The sequence below is a fragment of the Kogia breviceps genome, chromosome 17, assembly GCF_026419965.1.
Source record: "Kogia breviceps isolate mKogBre1 chromosome 17, mKogBre1 haplotype 1, whole genome shotgun sequence".
Classification (NCBI taxonomy): Eukaryota; Metazoa; Chordata; class Mammalia; order Artiodactyla; family Physeteridae; genus Kogia; species Kogia breviceps.
In genome coordinates, this window is record NC_081326.1 from 27,803,222 (window position 1) to 27,819,069 (window position 15,848).

Consider the following 15,848-nt stretch of genomic DNA (forward strand, 5'->3'; position numbering starts at 1 on the left):
CAAATACTGTATGCTAACATACATATATGGAATCAAAAAAATAAAGGTTCTGGTGAACCTAGGGGCAGGATAGTAATAAAGACATAGAGAATGGACTTGAGGACACGGGAAGTGGGAAGGGAGGTTAAGCTGGGACAAAGTGAGAGTGTAGCATTGACATATACACACTACCAAATATAAAATAGATAACTAGTGGGAAGCAGCCGCACAGCACAGGGAGATCAGCTCGGTGCTTTGTGAACACCTAGAGGGGTGGGATAGGGAGGGTGGGAGGGAGACTCAAGAGGGAGGGGATATGGGGATATATGTATATGTGTAGTTGATTCACTTTGTTATACAGCAGAAACTAACACAACATTGTAAAGCATTATACTCCAATAAAGATGTTAAAAAAAAAAAAAAGACAAACTGAACAGTTTTCAATTGACGTTCCTGGAAGCACATTAGATTACTTGCTCAACTTGGCCACCAACAAGGAGAATGCAGGGCAATTAATCTAATGCACTCACATGTTCATATTTGATTGCATTGCCTACAACACCACCAGCTTTAAAAATACAATTATGGATTTCTTTGGTAAAAATAATTGGTTTCTTTATAAATGGCTAATTTCTGGGAAAAAAAGTGATGTGCATATGTATTTGTGGGGGCTGTAGAAAGGGTAGGAGAAGAGACAAATTTATAAATGAGCGGTGAAAAGCAGTTTAAGATCTTCTAAGAAAACTTGGCCCAAATGTTTTTTCTCCTACTTTCTCCAATTAAAGATGTTTCCTTTGAGGGAATGAGACATCTGAAGATCTTTATGTTTCAGTGGAGCAGTGATGCAAAGCCACTTCTTAGGAATGACTCAGAGGAATTGCTCCCTAAAAGGACATGAGGATTTTTGCTTTTTAGATTCAAGCTTTTTAAAATCCAAAGGCAATATGGTTCTTACAGTGCTGTTTTCTAGTGAAATGGCATATAAGATGAGGAATTGTCATCTCAAACTGTTTTAGGGCTACATGCTACTGAGAGAAAAACACTTTGTGGGTTATTAATTCTGTTAAAAATACAGAATCAGGTTAAAAACTAAGTGAAATTGGAAAGGACCTCTCCTCTAGAAAAGAAAGTCTTTATTTGAAGCTAAAAGAGAAAGTAAGACAATAACGAATTGTGTAAATGCTAAAAGTAATTTAGATTTCTGACAGAAACAATGATCATTTATAAGAATGGAAACTAAAAAAAGAGAGCTATCTGTGTTAAGGAGATTAGTTAGTCAAGGACAGAGATTAAAAACTCCTTGACAGTAGATATACAGTATAGAAGAGCAAGGCACTGAATCTTGGTTCACCAATGACAGAGTTAAAGTTACATTTTGGGATGCATATATTGCAAAATGCCTGGACTTTGGAGTCAGGAAGAAATGTGTTCTGAACTGGACTCCTCTAGTTATTACTTGTATGACCTTGGGCAAATTTCTACCTCTTGATACATAATTCACTAATCTATAAAATGGGCACAATTATTAACCTCAGAGGTTCACTGCTGTTGTGAAGGCTAAATGAAGTTAAAAATATAAAGCCCCACAAATATTACTTGGTCCATCATAGGCCCTTTGTATAAGTCAATCCTCCCTTTAACAAAGAATCTTCCATATCATGATGGAATTTTTAAAATAAAAGTTGCCAGTGATATTTTTGTACTGGAGTTTCAGAAGTTACTAATTAACTAGTGTTTAAGAAAATTATATCTTTGTATCTTTCTTCTATTGTTTGGAAATATGCAAATGCCCTCAATTACATAGTTCTTGTAAAAAAAATTTCACTGTATAGTTACGTCTTAGTCCATTTAGTTTGCTATAAAAATACAATAGACTGAGTGGCTTAAATAACAGAAATTTATTTTTCACAGTCAGTTCTGGAGGCTGGGAAGTCTAAGATCAAGGCACCTTCAGATTCCTTGTGTGGTGAAGGCCCACTTCCTGGGTCATAGGTGGCCCTCTTCTTGCTTTGTCCTCACATGGAAGAAGTGGTGGGAGCTCTCAGGGTCTCTTCTCACACTCAGTGTCCAATGTGTGACGCGGGGGTTCCCTGAACCAACAAGCAATTCAACTCAATTTTGATGCTACCTACTCAAGATCGCATCAGATTTCACAGCTTTTGGGTTCAGTCCTACAACTACTGTCTTTTCTCCATCCTATCCTCCCTTTTCAGACACCAGTTGAAAGCCTGTGCTTCTGACTGACCTACTACAGATTAGACGTTCCCACAACTCCCTTCTTGGACTTCAGATACCAGTCACAAGTCCAAATTGTTACCTGTACTTCTGACAAACTGACTATAAATCACAAGTTCCCATAGTTCCTTCCTTAGGTTCAATTAATTTGCTAGAGCAGCTCATAGAACTCAGAGAAACAATTTGCTTACTAGTTCATTAGTTGATTATAAAAGAATATAACTCAGGAACAACCAGACGCTTCCATGCCATCTTGGAGCACACCATTCTCCCCAAATATTCACATGTTTATCAACCTGGAAGCTCTCCAAACTCTGTCCTCTTGGCTTTTTGTGGAGGCTTCATTACATAGTCAAGAGTGATTAAATCATTGGCTATTGGTGATTGATTCAATCTCCAGGCCCTCTTCCTCCCTGGAGGTTGGGGTGGGGTCGAGAGGTGAGGTGTTGGGGGTTGGGGGTGGAGGGTAGGACTGAAAGTTACAACCCTCTAATCATATGGTTGGTTCTCCTGGCAACCAGCCCCCTTTCTCAGGTGAAGTCCAAAAGTCACTTTATTAACCTATCAAGAGACTTTTTGTCACTGTCAACACTTAGACAACTCCAAGGGTTTTGGGGGTTGTAAGCCAGAAACTACAAACAAAGACCAAACATATATGAGAAATAGCTTTTGGTCATCTGAATGACCAAATCTATATTGCTTATAAATCACAATATTGAAGCCACTAACCCCATTCATGAGGGCTCTACCTTCATGACCTAATCATTTCCCAAATGTTCCACTTCCTAATACCATATCACATTGGAGCTTGAGATTTTAACATAAATTTTGGGAGGACATAAACATTCAGTCCATAAGATATATGTTATTTCAACATAGATGTGAATGTTAAAGCTGAGACTTTGCCTCGAGTGACTATTCATTTGTGCATTTCAAGTTAGAATTCTTTTCTTCATAGAAATATTTTCTAGGTATTTGGTATAAGTTCTTTCTTACTATATTAGATTTGTAAGTGTAATAGAAAGCACACGTCATACATTGAGAGATCAGAATGGATAACTCCAATGGGAGTTTTTATCATGTGATGTATTACAGATTTAATTACACAATAGAGTATGATGCTTTTAAATTATTCCTTATGACAATTGCTTACATTATCACAAGATGCAAATTTTTGTTAAAAATTTAATGTCTGGACATATAAAAAACATTACTTGCCTTCCTAATGTAATTATTTAACAGTCTATTAAAGTCATCTTGAAACTTAGCTCTAACTTTATCAAGTAAGGTGTCTTAGTTACATATGTATGAAACTGTGGATTATACATTTGGACAGAATGCTTTTATACCCAAGGAGCTGTTATCTCATGGCATGAAGAACCATTTTGGAGAGACTTAAAAAATAAGTCCAAGGCTTCCCTGGTGGCGCAGTGGTTGAGAGTCTGCCTGCCGATGCAGGGGACATGGGTTCGTGCCCCGGTCAGGGAAGTTCCCACATGCCGCGGAGCAGCTAGGCCCGTGAGCTATGGCCGCTGAGCCTGCGCATCCGGAGCCTGTGCTCCGCAACCGGAGAGGCCACGACAGTGAGAGGCCGGCGTACTGCAAAAAAAAAAAAAAAATTAAAAAAAAAAATATATGTCCAGGCTTAAGTAATACCTTATTAGAAAATCTTGGAAAGATTGTTTCTAACAGAGTGTGGGTCTGCATGGTAACTCTTGTTTGTCAAGTCCTGGGTCTAACTTCAGAGAGGTAATAAAACAATTTGGTAGTCTTTAAAAGCCTGCAACATATTTCCTTATGTGTCTTGCCTCTTGTCCATTAAACATTTATTCTTACAAAATAATGGTTTAGTTGGTTCCCTTAATATTCAAGGATGACATGCTCTCAGTGGATTTGTGACTATACCTCCTATCTCATGGTCTGCATGGAATTTAGTTTCAAAATGAGCCACTACATTGGGTTTGCTGCACAGCAAATTATACCATCAGGATATGGTTCAATATTTTTTCTTCAGTGTATTAGATCTTTCTTCAATGTTCAATGTATTAGATCCTTGTCCACTAGCTGAAAACTATGCTGGCAAAAATTCTCTGAAGCATTCATTCCCTGTTTGGTTAATTGATAATTATTCTCATATTCTAGCTAAACATTTCCAAACATAACTTCTCTTCCGTTTGCTATTTGGTGTCACAAACTTAATAATTTTAAAGTTAATTGCTATTTAAGTTTTTAACATCTAAAATTCTTATTTGAAATCAACAAAACCTGATTCTTTAGCTAAGAGAAATTATCAAATTTCTGGTTATTTAGAATGGTTTACTTGAAATGGAATTACTAGTCGATAAAAGACTAAGATATTATAATTATTAATACTTTAAGCCACTTTTATTTTTGGAAAGAATGAACTAATTGATATTGCCCTTAGCAGTGAAATTAGCTTTAAAAATTTTTCCAATTTCATAGGACGCAACAAAAGACACCACATTTGCCTTTGTTTTTGCTTCCTTCTTAAGCTGAGGTTTTCTTCATTCATTTATTGGATATTTGTATTTATTTGTGTTGGTGTGAGCTATCTGATCTTTGCCTTTTCCTGTGTTTTCTATTGTGCTTTAATTGTGTATTGCTAATATAAAGAGCTTTATATGTGTTATATATTGTAGATATAAATATATTACAATATGGATTGAGTACCATTTATGCAAAGGAGAGCAAAAGCTTCAGAAAAGGATTTTGCCCAATATGTATATTTACCCCAAATATTTGATATTTGTCCAGAATATATTTGCAGGTCATGATAGATTTTGACAAACATCAAATAAAGAATAATGATTTTATGTATACTATTATTGTGTAATAATATACACAATATTCGTATATAATATATATCATATCTTATTAATATAAACAGCTTTATTGAGGTATAATTTACATACAATAAAATGCATATTTTAAAGCATTCAGTTTAATGTCTTGATGCATGTATACATCTATGAAACGATTATCACAATCAAAATAATGAACATATTCATCATTCTCAAGAGTTTCCTTGTGCAACTTTGTAGTCCTTTCCTTTTGTCCAACCTTATTCCCTGTGCCCAAGCAACCATTAATCAGCTTTCTGCCACTATAGATTAGTTTATGTTTTCTAGGATTTTATATACATGGAATCATATAGTATATACTGTATTTTAATCTGGCTCTTTCACTCAACACAATTATTCTGGAGATTCATTCATGTTGTTTTGTGTATCAGTAGTTCATTTCATTTTTTTTTCTGAATAGTAATCCACCCTATGCATATACAACAGTTTATTCATCTGTTGATAGACATTTGGTTTGTTTTCAGTTTTTGGCTATCACATAAAGCTGCTATGAACATTCATGTACAAGTATTAGCATGGGCATTTGTCTTCATTTCTATTAAGTAAAAACCTAGAAATGGAGCAACTTAGTCTATGGTGAGTGTATGTTGAACTTTTAAGAAATTGCCAAACTGTTTTCCAAAACTTTGTACCACAGGACATTTTCACTATTAGTTTATGAGAGTTCTAGTTCCTTTCCATTCTTGTCAAATCTTAATTTGGCCATTCTTTAAAATTTAATAATTCTAATATGTGTGTAGTGATATATCATGAGTTTAATTTGTACTTCCCTAATGACTAATGATGTTTAATGTATTTATTTGTTATTCATATATATTGTTTGGTGAAATACTTGAACAAATACTTTGTACATTTTAAAAGTGAAAACCCAATTTTAAGAAGGGAAAATATTTGCACAAATATTGAGGATTTTTATATATTCTGAACATATATTTGAACATATATCAGATATATGATTTGTAAATATTTTCCTGATCTTTGGCTTCTCTTTTTCATCTTCTTCACAGTGATTCAAAAAGTAGAAGTACTTCATTTTGATTAAATCCAATTTAATAATTTTTCTTTTATGAATCATGCTTTTGATATTATATCTAGGAAATGTTTGTCCTACTAAAAATCTCAGAGGGTTGATCATATGTTTTCTTCTACAAGTTTTATAGTTTTAGGTTTTGCATTTAAGTCTATTATCCATTTTGAGTTAATTTTTGCAAATGGTATAAAGTATGATTAGAAGTTTTCTATTTATTTATTTATTTGTTTGTTTGTTTTGCTCATTGAGATCCAATTATTCCAGTACATTTATTGAAAATAATACTCTTTCTAGATTGCAATGCCTTTGTAGTTTTGGTGGAAATTATTTGTGCATATATGTGTGGGTTTATTTCTGGAATTTATATTTTGTTGTCATATGTCTATGTTAGTCTACTATTACAGTGACTTGATTACTATAGTTTTAAAATATGACTTGAAATCAGGTGTGTGAATTCTTCCATTTTGTTGTTCTTTTTCCACAATTATTTTAGGTTATCTTTAATCCTTCGTATATTCATATGAAGTTAAAAAATCAGTTTGTAAGTTGCTAATAAAGAAAAGCCTGTCTGGCATTTTTACATATTTATTGCAATTTTTCCTTCAATTTTTCAATTGTTTGTTTAATGTTATGTTTGTTTTAGGTAATAGAACTTATTGAATCTTACTGGGTTTTTAACAAGTCTAGCTGTAGAGCTCATTTCAAAATAAACTTTATACAGATAAATAATGTGTTAAACAAATAAAAGCATGACTATTTTGGTTGAGAGATGGTGGGATCTGGAAATCTTTCTACTCTGTGTATAAATCCTACAAATCAGTATTACTAAGACTTCAAAGAATCTTTTTTTTTTTTCTGTTACCTACAGTTTTAACATTTTCATCTCTTCATTTTTTTCTGCCTGAAGTATACCCTTTAATATTTTCTTTAGTGTAGTCTGCTGATGGAAAATTCTTTCAAGTTTTGTTTGTTAGAAAAATGCCTTTATTTATTCTTTATTTTTGGAGATTTTTTTTTTTTTTTTTTTGGTGAGAATGGAATTTGAGATTGACAGTCATTTTCTTTTATCTCTTTATGGCTTCGTTTCAACTACAAAGTCAGTTACCTGTCTCGTTGTTTTGCCTTTGTTCCTCTTTTGAAAGTAATAAGACTTTACATTTTCCTAGATGTTTTTAAGATTTTTCTCTTTGGTTTTAAGATTTTTTACTGTGATTAACCCAAAATTTGATTTTTTTTCATCTTCAGTTTGTAGTTCTTCTTTTTTTAAAAAAAATAAATTTATTTATTTATTTGTTTTTGGCTGCTTTGGGTCTTCATTGCTGTACATGGGCTTTCTCTAGTTGCGGCAAGTGGAGGCTACTCTTCGTTGCAGTGTGCAAGCTTCTCATTGTGGTGGCTTCTCTTTCTGTGGAGCATGGGTTCTTGGCATGCAGGCTTCAGTAGTTGTGGCTCATGGGCTCTAGAGTGCAAGCTTAGTAGTTGTGGCGCATGGGCTTAGTTGCTGTGCAGCATGTGGGGTCTTCCCGGATCAGGGCTTGAACCCGTGTCCCCTCCATTAGCAGGTAGATTCTTAACAACTGTGTCACCAGGGAAGTCCCTGTAGTTCTTCTCAAAGTTCAGGTTTGATGTCCTTAGTTTTGGACAAATTTTAACCATTAATTTATCAAATATTGTTCCTGATGAGCTCTCTTTATGCTACCCTTATGGAACTCCACTTATTCATATGTTAGAATTTCTTATAATGTCTTATATGTTTTCTATCTTGTTTCCATCATTGGAAAATATCTTGTATTTGCCATCATTTTGTCTCATCTTGTGTATTTTTTTGCTCTTATTTTCCTGTTCACTAATTCTCTTTAGTTCATTCATGGAGCTCTTAATTTCAGATACTGCACTTGTCATTTCTAAAAACTTCAGTGGACTCTTTTTTATAGTTTACAGTTCTTTGCCAAAATCTTCATATTATCATTTAAGTTCTTGGACATTTCAGTCATAATTATTGATTTGTTATGCAATTTGGTCACATGTTAACCTTATTATATACTTGGGCTAACTATTGTTTTATTGATGTCTACTCATGCCAAATTCATCTGAATTAAAAATAACCTTAGTTTTATGGTGTGTGTTGATATCTGGTAAGATAATTTCTTACTGTTTTTTTAGTTCTTACTAGTCTTACTATTTTGTTAATTAATATATATATAATAATACATATATATATAAAATAGTAACTTTCTCATTCAGGAACATGGTGAATATTTTGCATATTTTTTTAGTCTTCTTTTGTGACTCAATAGAGTTTCATATAGATTCTATACTTTTCTGGGGGGTAATTTCCTAGCTTTTATATCTTTTTATGAATGTTATAAATGCATATTTTCTTATTGTATTTTTTTTCAAGGCCAGGCTCAAAGGAAATTAGGGAGCACAATTTAAGAAGTACTTTTTTCTTTCAGTTTTCTTGAGATATAATTGATATACAGCACTGTATACATTTAAGATGTACAGCATAATGAATTGACTTACATGTATTATGAAATGATTGCCACAAATTTAATTAACATCCACAATCCCATATAGATACAAATTTTTTTTTCCTTCTGATGGGAACTTTTAGGATCTATTCTCTTAAAACTTTTCAAATCATTGTATTTTCTAAGTATAGCAAGTATATGGGAAAGCTATTTAACTAGGTCTATATATATTTGTAACTGACTGCCTTACTGAACTAATATTTATTCTAATATATTTCAATTGACTTTATTTTAATTGTTTTAATTGCCATAATACTGTCTGGGAATAATGATCATTTTACCTCCTTTCAAGTAGATATACTGTGTTTTTACTTATCTTAAATCATTAAATATAACATTACAATAGTATTAAATAAACAATTGTAGGGATAGTGAGAAGATTTTTCATGTATTTTATTTTAATAGTATGCTTCTAGCAATTTATCATACTGTGTGATATTTCTCTTGGTTGAAGGGAAAAAACATTTTAGAGTAGAAGCATTCTTTTAAAAAAGTCTTGAATTGAAAACCCAGCTTGCAACTTGCTTATAAGATCATAAATATTTTATCTAACCTGAGTTTCCTTATTTTTAAACAGGTGATAAATATATCTATTCCCCAGGATTTTTATGAAACTTAAGGAGAGAGAATATGAAGTGCTTACTCCAATATAAAATAAAAATTTTTAAAGAGGTTATGCACATAGTAGGTAATATACACACACAGGTGCATGCACACACACATACATTTGTTTCCACCCTGCTTTATGTCCCAAAAAGATGACCTGTATAAACTGTGTCAGTTACTCTTCTTGGACATCTTTTCTGGTTGAATTTAGTATTATGCAATGGGAGATACTAGGAGATAAAAAGGGATAGAAGGAGTTTGAAGTCAGAGTAACTATTCTTTTGTGTCTTTTCTTGCTGAGTAGGCAAGGTTGGCTGTGTCCTTCTACTAAATGCCATAGTAGTCCCCCTTTTACAACTATAGCCTGCTCAATAAAAAAAGGACCCCTCCTTTCCTTAGTGTAGATATTGAACAATTCTTGCATCCCTGGGATAAATCCCATTTGATCTTGGGGTATGATCTTTTTAATGCATTGTTGAATTCAGTTTGCTAATATTTTGTTGAGGATTTTTTGCGTCTATGTTCATCAGCAATATAGGCCTGTAATTTTCTATTTTTGTGATGTATTTTTCTGGCTTTGGTATCAGGGTGATTCTGTTTTCATAGAATAAGTTTGGAAGCATTCTTTCCTGTGTAATTTTTTATGGAATAGTTTGAGAGGCATAGCTGTTAACTCTTCTCTAAATGTTTGGTAGAATTCACCTAAGAAGACACCTGGTCTTGGAGGTTTGTTTTCTATAATTTTTTTAAATTACTAATTCAATTTCATTACTGGTATTTGGTCTGCTCATATTTTTCTATTCCTTCCTTGTTCTGTTATGTGAGATTGTACAATTCTAGGAATTTGTCCATTTGTTCTTGGTTGTCCATCTTTTTAGTGTATAATAGTATTACTCTTGTAATCCTTTGTATTTCTGCAGTGTTGGTTGTATCTTCTATATTTTTGTTTCTAATTTTATTTATTTGCACCTTCTCCCTTTTTTTCTTCATGAGTCTGGCTAAAGCTTTGTCAATTTCGTTTATCTTTTCAAAGCATCAGCTCTTAGTTTCATTAATCTTTTCTATTATTATATTAGTGTCTATTCATTTATTTGTGCTCTGATCTTTATGGTTTCTTTCCTTCTACCAACTTTGGCATTTGTTTATTCTTCATTTTCAAGTTCCTTTAGGTGTAAGCTTAATTTGTTTATTTGAGATTTTCCTTGTTTCCTGAGGTAGGCTTCTATCACTATAAACTTCCCTCTTGGAACTGCTTTTGCTGCATCACATAGCATTTGAGTCATGTTTTCATTTTCATTTTTCTCCAGGTATTTTTTCATTTCTCCTTTAATTTCTTCAGTGACCCCATTGGTTGTTTAGTAGAATATTGTTTAGCTTCCATGTGTCTTTTTTGCAGTTTTTTTTCCTTGTAGTTGGTTTCTATTTTCATAGCATTTTGGTCGAGAATATACTTGATATAATTTCAAAATTTTTAATTTATGGTAATTTATTTTGTAGCCTAGCATGTGATCTACCCTAGAGATGTTCTATGTGCACATGAAAAGAATGCTGTTTTTGGATGGAATGTTCTATATATATATATATCTATTAAGTGTATCTGGTATAATGACTTACTGATTTTGTCTGGATGGTCTGTCCATTGATGTTAGTATGGTGTTAAAGTCCCCTACAATTATTGTGTTATTGTTAATTTCTCCCTTTATGTCTGTTAATATTTGCTTTAGGTGCTTATATGTTGGGTATATATATATATATATATATATATATATATATATATACAATTGTTATATCTTCTTGGATTGATCCCTTGATCATTATGTAATGTCCTGCTTTGTCTCTTGTTAGTCTTTGTTTTAAAATCTATTTTATCTGTTATAAGTATTGCTACCCCAACTTTCTTTTCATTTACATTTGCATGGAATACCCTTTTTTTCCATCCCTTCAATTTCAGTCTGTTTGTGTCTTTAGATCTGAAGTGAGTTTCTTGTAGGCATCATGCATATGGGTCCTGTTTTTGTTTTTTTTTTTAACCATTCAGCCACTCTATGAGTCTTTTGACTGGTGTATTTAGTTTATTTACATTAAAAGTAACTATTGATAAGCATATACTTATTGCCATTTTGTTAATTGTTGGTAGGTTGTTTATGTAGTTCTATTCTGTTCCTTTCTTCTTTTTCTCCCTTCAGGGGTTTTATCTTGTTCCTTTTTATAGAACATATTCCTCTGTCACCTCATTTTGCAAAATTCATTGTTTTTGTTTCTGTGTATTTGGTAGGAGGGGTATGTTTCCCAATCTTGGAGAAATATCCTTATATAGGAGAAGTCCTGTGTAGCCTAACAGCACACTCCTCTCTGGTGATTAGAGTTATATGCTTTATGGGTATCCTCTATGGAGGGTGGGTGGGCCCTCCTGTTGTGGTAGGATGACAAGTGTGGAATGCAGGTAGGCATGGCTGGCCCACAGTTTGTTTAGTTGCCAGGCCCTGCCTTCTGTAGAGGCTTTTGGATGCTGGTGGTTGGAGCCAGGTCCTGGCACAACTTGCTATAAGGATAGGGGTGTCCTGGTCCTGGTGTTGGCCTGCTCATGGCTAGGGCCAGGTTATGAGGTGGCTGGCTGCAGAACCCTGATGTCTCCTGGGGCTAGGGCTGGCCCACTGGTGGGGAGACCCAGGTTTATGACTGGTTGGCTGCAGAGTCAGGGGTTTCAGAGCCATTGTTGGCCTGCTGATGGACAGGATCATGGTCCATGGTGTCTTGGGGTGATGCCAACCTATTGGTGGATAGGCCAGATCTTAAAATCACTGGCTGTGGGGTCCAGAAGGTTCCTAATCTGGTCTATATCCACTAGTTGGTGAGGTCAAGGGCCTAGGGGTCCTGGGGCTGGTCCCCACACCCTAGTGGGTGAGGCCAGGTCCTGGGGCTAGTGCCAGCCCATTGGTTAGCAAAGTTATGTACTACATCCAATGGCCATGGAGCACAGGGGTTCCAGAGCTGACGTTGGCCTGTTGGTTGGTTGGACTAGGCCCCAGGGACTTCTGGGTCTAGTTCTGTCCCACTCATGGGTGGTGTCAGGTCCTGAGGCCTCTGAGGTTAGATTCTGGGATGGTTGGGGACTCAGGGTGTCCTATGGTAGCTGGCCTGCTGGTGGATGAGACTGTGTCCATGCCTAGCTAGCTGCTTGGTCTGGGATGTCCCTAGACTGGTGTCTACTGGCTGGTGGACAAAGCTGGGTCCTCGCATTAAGCAGCGAGAGTGAGGTTTCCAAAATAGTGCTTACCAGCACCAGTGTCCTCATGGTAGGATGAGTTCCCCAACGTGACTTCTGCCAGTGTATATGTACCAGGGTTAATTTCAGAGTTGCCTTCTGCCTCTTTGGGGGGCTCTCCAAGATCAGTGAGTGAGTCTGATCCAGGATTCTTTCAAGTTATTGCTTCTGCCTTGGGTCTCAGAGCATGTGAGATTTGTGTGTGCCCTTTAAGAGTAGACTGTCTATTTCCTACAGCCCTCTTCTTCTCCTTAAAGTAAGCCCTGCAGGCCTTCAAAGCCAAATGCTCTGAGGGCTCTATTTCTGGTGCAAAACCCCTGGGCTGGAGTGGCAAATTTGGGACTTGGACCTCTCACTACATGGGGAGAACTTCTGCAATTGTAATTATCCTCTCATTTGTAAGCCTCCACCCTGGTAACATGAGTATTGACTATACCACGTCTCTGTCCCTCCTACTTTTCTCATTGTGGTTCCTTCTTTTTATCTTTAGTTGTAGGATACCTTTTCTGCAAGTCTTCAGATCTGCTCTCAATGATACTTGCTCTGTAGATAAATGTAATTTTGTTGTACTCATGAGAGGAGGGTGAGCTCAGTGTCTTCCTGCTCCCCTATCTTGGTTACTCCCATATGTTCCATTTTTGAGCTGGATGATGAATATATGGGTGTTCAGTTTATTTTTATTGTGTTATTGTTTAAAATATGCATGTGCATTGCTTTGTACATAGCTGACATATTAGATAGGAGAATTTAAAAAGTTAAGTAGATCATCTTAAAATAAATCTATTCCTATCTTAAAATGCAAAAATTAAAAATCCACTCAATGGAAGCCTAAAAATTTGAGAGAAAACTATTGAGAAAACTCCTCTATGAACAAATAAAATGAAAATATTCTCTGGGTTTGGACATATTATATTGATGTGCATGAACTCTATATTAAAGTAATCTATACTGCTTATGAATTACCTTTTAATGTCTTGTCTCACATGTTAAGACTGTACTATTTCATTCTTCCTATTTTCTTGTCATTTGAGCTTATGCTTGTCATTTACAGTCCCTTTAAATGTTCAGTAGATAATTTAGAGAAGATAAAAGCCATTTTTTACTAAAATTTATCTCAAGACATTAATCTAATTTACAGAAAGCCAATCTCTATGCTCACCTTCATTTCTTTATGTGTCAGTGCAGGTGGATGAGCTTCCTCTAGAGGAAACAGCAATAATATTAATAGCAATATGAATCAAATTTTAATTCTGTCTTCTAAAAGCATAAATGAGACAGGAAATAATCTAGACATAGTATTTGAAAAAAACTAGTGTCACTAATTCAAAGTTAAATTTACTTTGGCTATTATTTGAAATTAGATTTATAAAGCATTATGAATTTTGTGTTCTTAATAAGTGTGTCTGTTTGCCTTGCACAGAAACCCATGCTAATTTTTGTGTTTGTAAATGACATTCTTTTCATTTTAGTAACCTATATTCTGAGAATAGCCCTCTTTATAGCAAATGAATATCTTTTTGTAGAAAAAAAGTGCAATTTATACCATAGCCTAGGAATATTTTGAATATGAGTATATACACTGAACATTCCAAATAACAAATCACACAAACTATGTAACTTTTCACTGTATTTTTTCCACTTATGGAAATGCTAAGATTATGTCTTTAAATCAGTTCAAGTTTTGAATCCATCAGTGAGTTATTAATTCATAAAATAAAGTTAAAAATCAGGTCACATTTTTTCTCTGTAGTCAACATTGTCCTTATCATTAATCACTAAATAACAAGAGTATTTATTTTCCTGTGTATTTGTAATAAGGACAATATATTTTACCTTAGTTTAAATAAGAAAATGTTAGAATAAAAACTATAATAAATAACACTGAATATCTAATTCCAAATGATTATTCTCCTAGAAATATTTCTTAATACAGAGGTATTTCAGATAAATTCACTCTTCAGTATAGAAAGAGACATTTTAAAAAAAAAAATCTTTATTGGAGTATAATCACTTCACAATGGTGTGTTAGTTTCTGCTTTATAAGAAAGTGTCTCAGCTATACATATACATTTATCCCCATATCACTTCCCTCTTACGTCTTCCTCCCACACTCCCTAACCCACTCTTCTAGGTCATCACAAAGCAATGAGCTGATCACCCTGTGCTATGCAGCTGCTTCCCACTAGCTATCTATTCTACGTATGGTAGTGTATATATGTCCATTCCACTCTCTCACTTTGTCACAGCCTACCCTTCCCCCTCCCTGCATCCTCATGTCCATTCTCTAGTAGGTCTGTGTCTCCATTCCCATCTTGCCCTTAGGTTCTTCATGACTTATTTTTCCTTAGATTTCATATGTGTTAGCATACGGTATTGGTTTTTCTCTTTCTGACTTACTTCACTCTGTATGACAGACTCTAGGTCCATCCACCTCACTACAAAAAAACTCAATTTCATTTCTTTTTATGGCTGAGTAATATTCCATTGTATATATCTGCCACATCTTCTTTATCCATTCTTCTGATGATGGACATTTAGGTTACATCCTTTCCTGGATATTTTAAACAGAGCTTCAATGAACACTTTGGCACATGACTCTATTTGAATTATGGTTTTCTCAGGGTATATGCCCAGTAGTGGGATTGCTGGGTCGTATGGTAGTTCTATTTTTAGGTTTTTTTTTTTTTTTTTTTTTGGTGCTAGGCGGGCCTCTCACTGTTGTGGCCTCTCCCATTGTGGAGCACAGGCTCCGGACGCGCAGGCTCAGCGGCCATGGCTCACGGGCCCAGCTGCTCCACGGCATGTGGGATCTTCCCAGACCAGGGCACGAACCCGTGTCCCCTGCAACGGCAGGCGGACTCTCAACCACTGCACCACCAGGGAAGCCACTATTTTTAGTTTTTTAAGGAACCTCCATACTGTTCTCCTTAGTGGCTGTATTAATTTACATTCCCGCCAGCAGTGCAAGAGTGTTCCCTTTTCTGCACACCCTCTCTAGCATTTATTGTTTCTAGATTTTTTGATGATGGCCATTCTGACCGGTGTGAGATGATATCTCATTGTAGTTTTGATTTGCATTTATCTAATGATTAATGATGTTGAGCATTCTTTCATGTGTTTATTGGCAATCTGTATATCTTCTTTGGAGAAGTACCTATTTAAGTCTCCTGCCCATTTTTGGATTGGGTTGTTTTGTTTTTTGATATTGAGCTGCATGAGATGCTTGTACATTTTGGAGATTAATCCTTTGTCAGTTGCTTCATTTGCAAATATTTTCTCCCATTCTAAAGGTTGTCTTTTGATCTTGTTTATGGTTT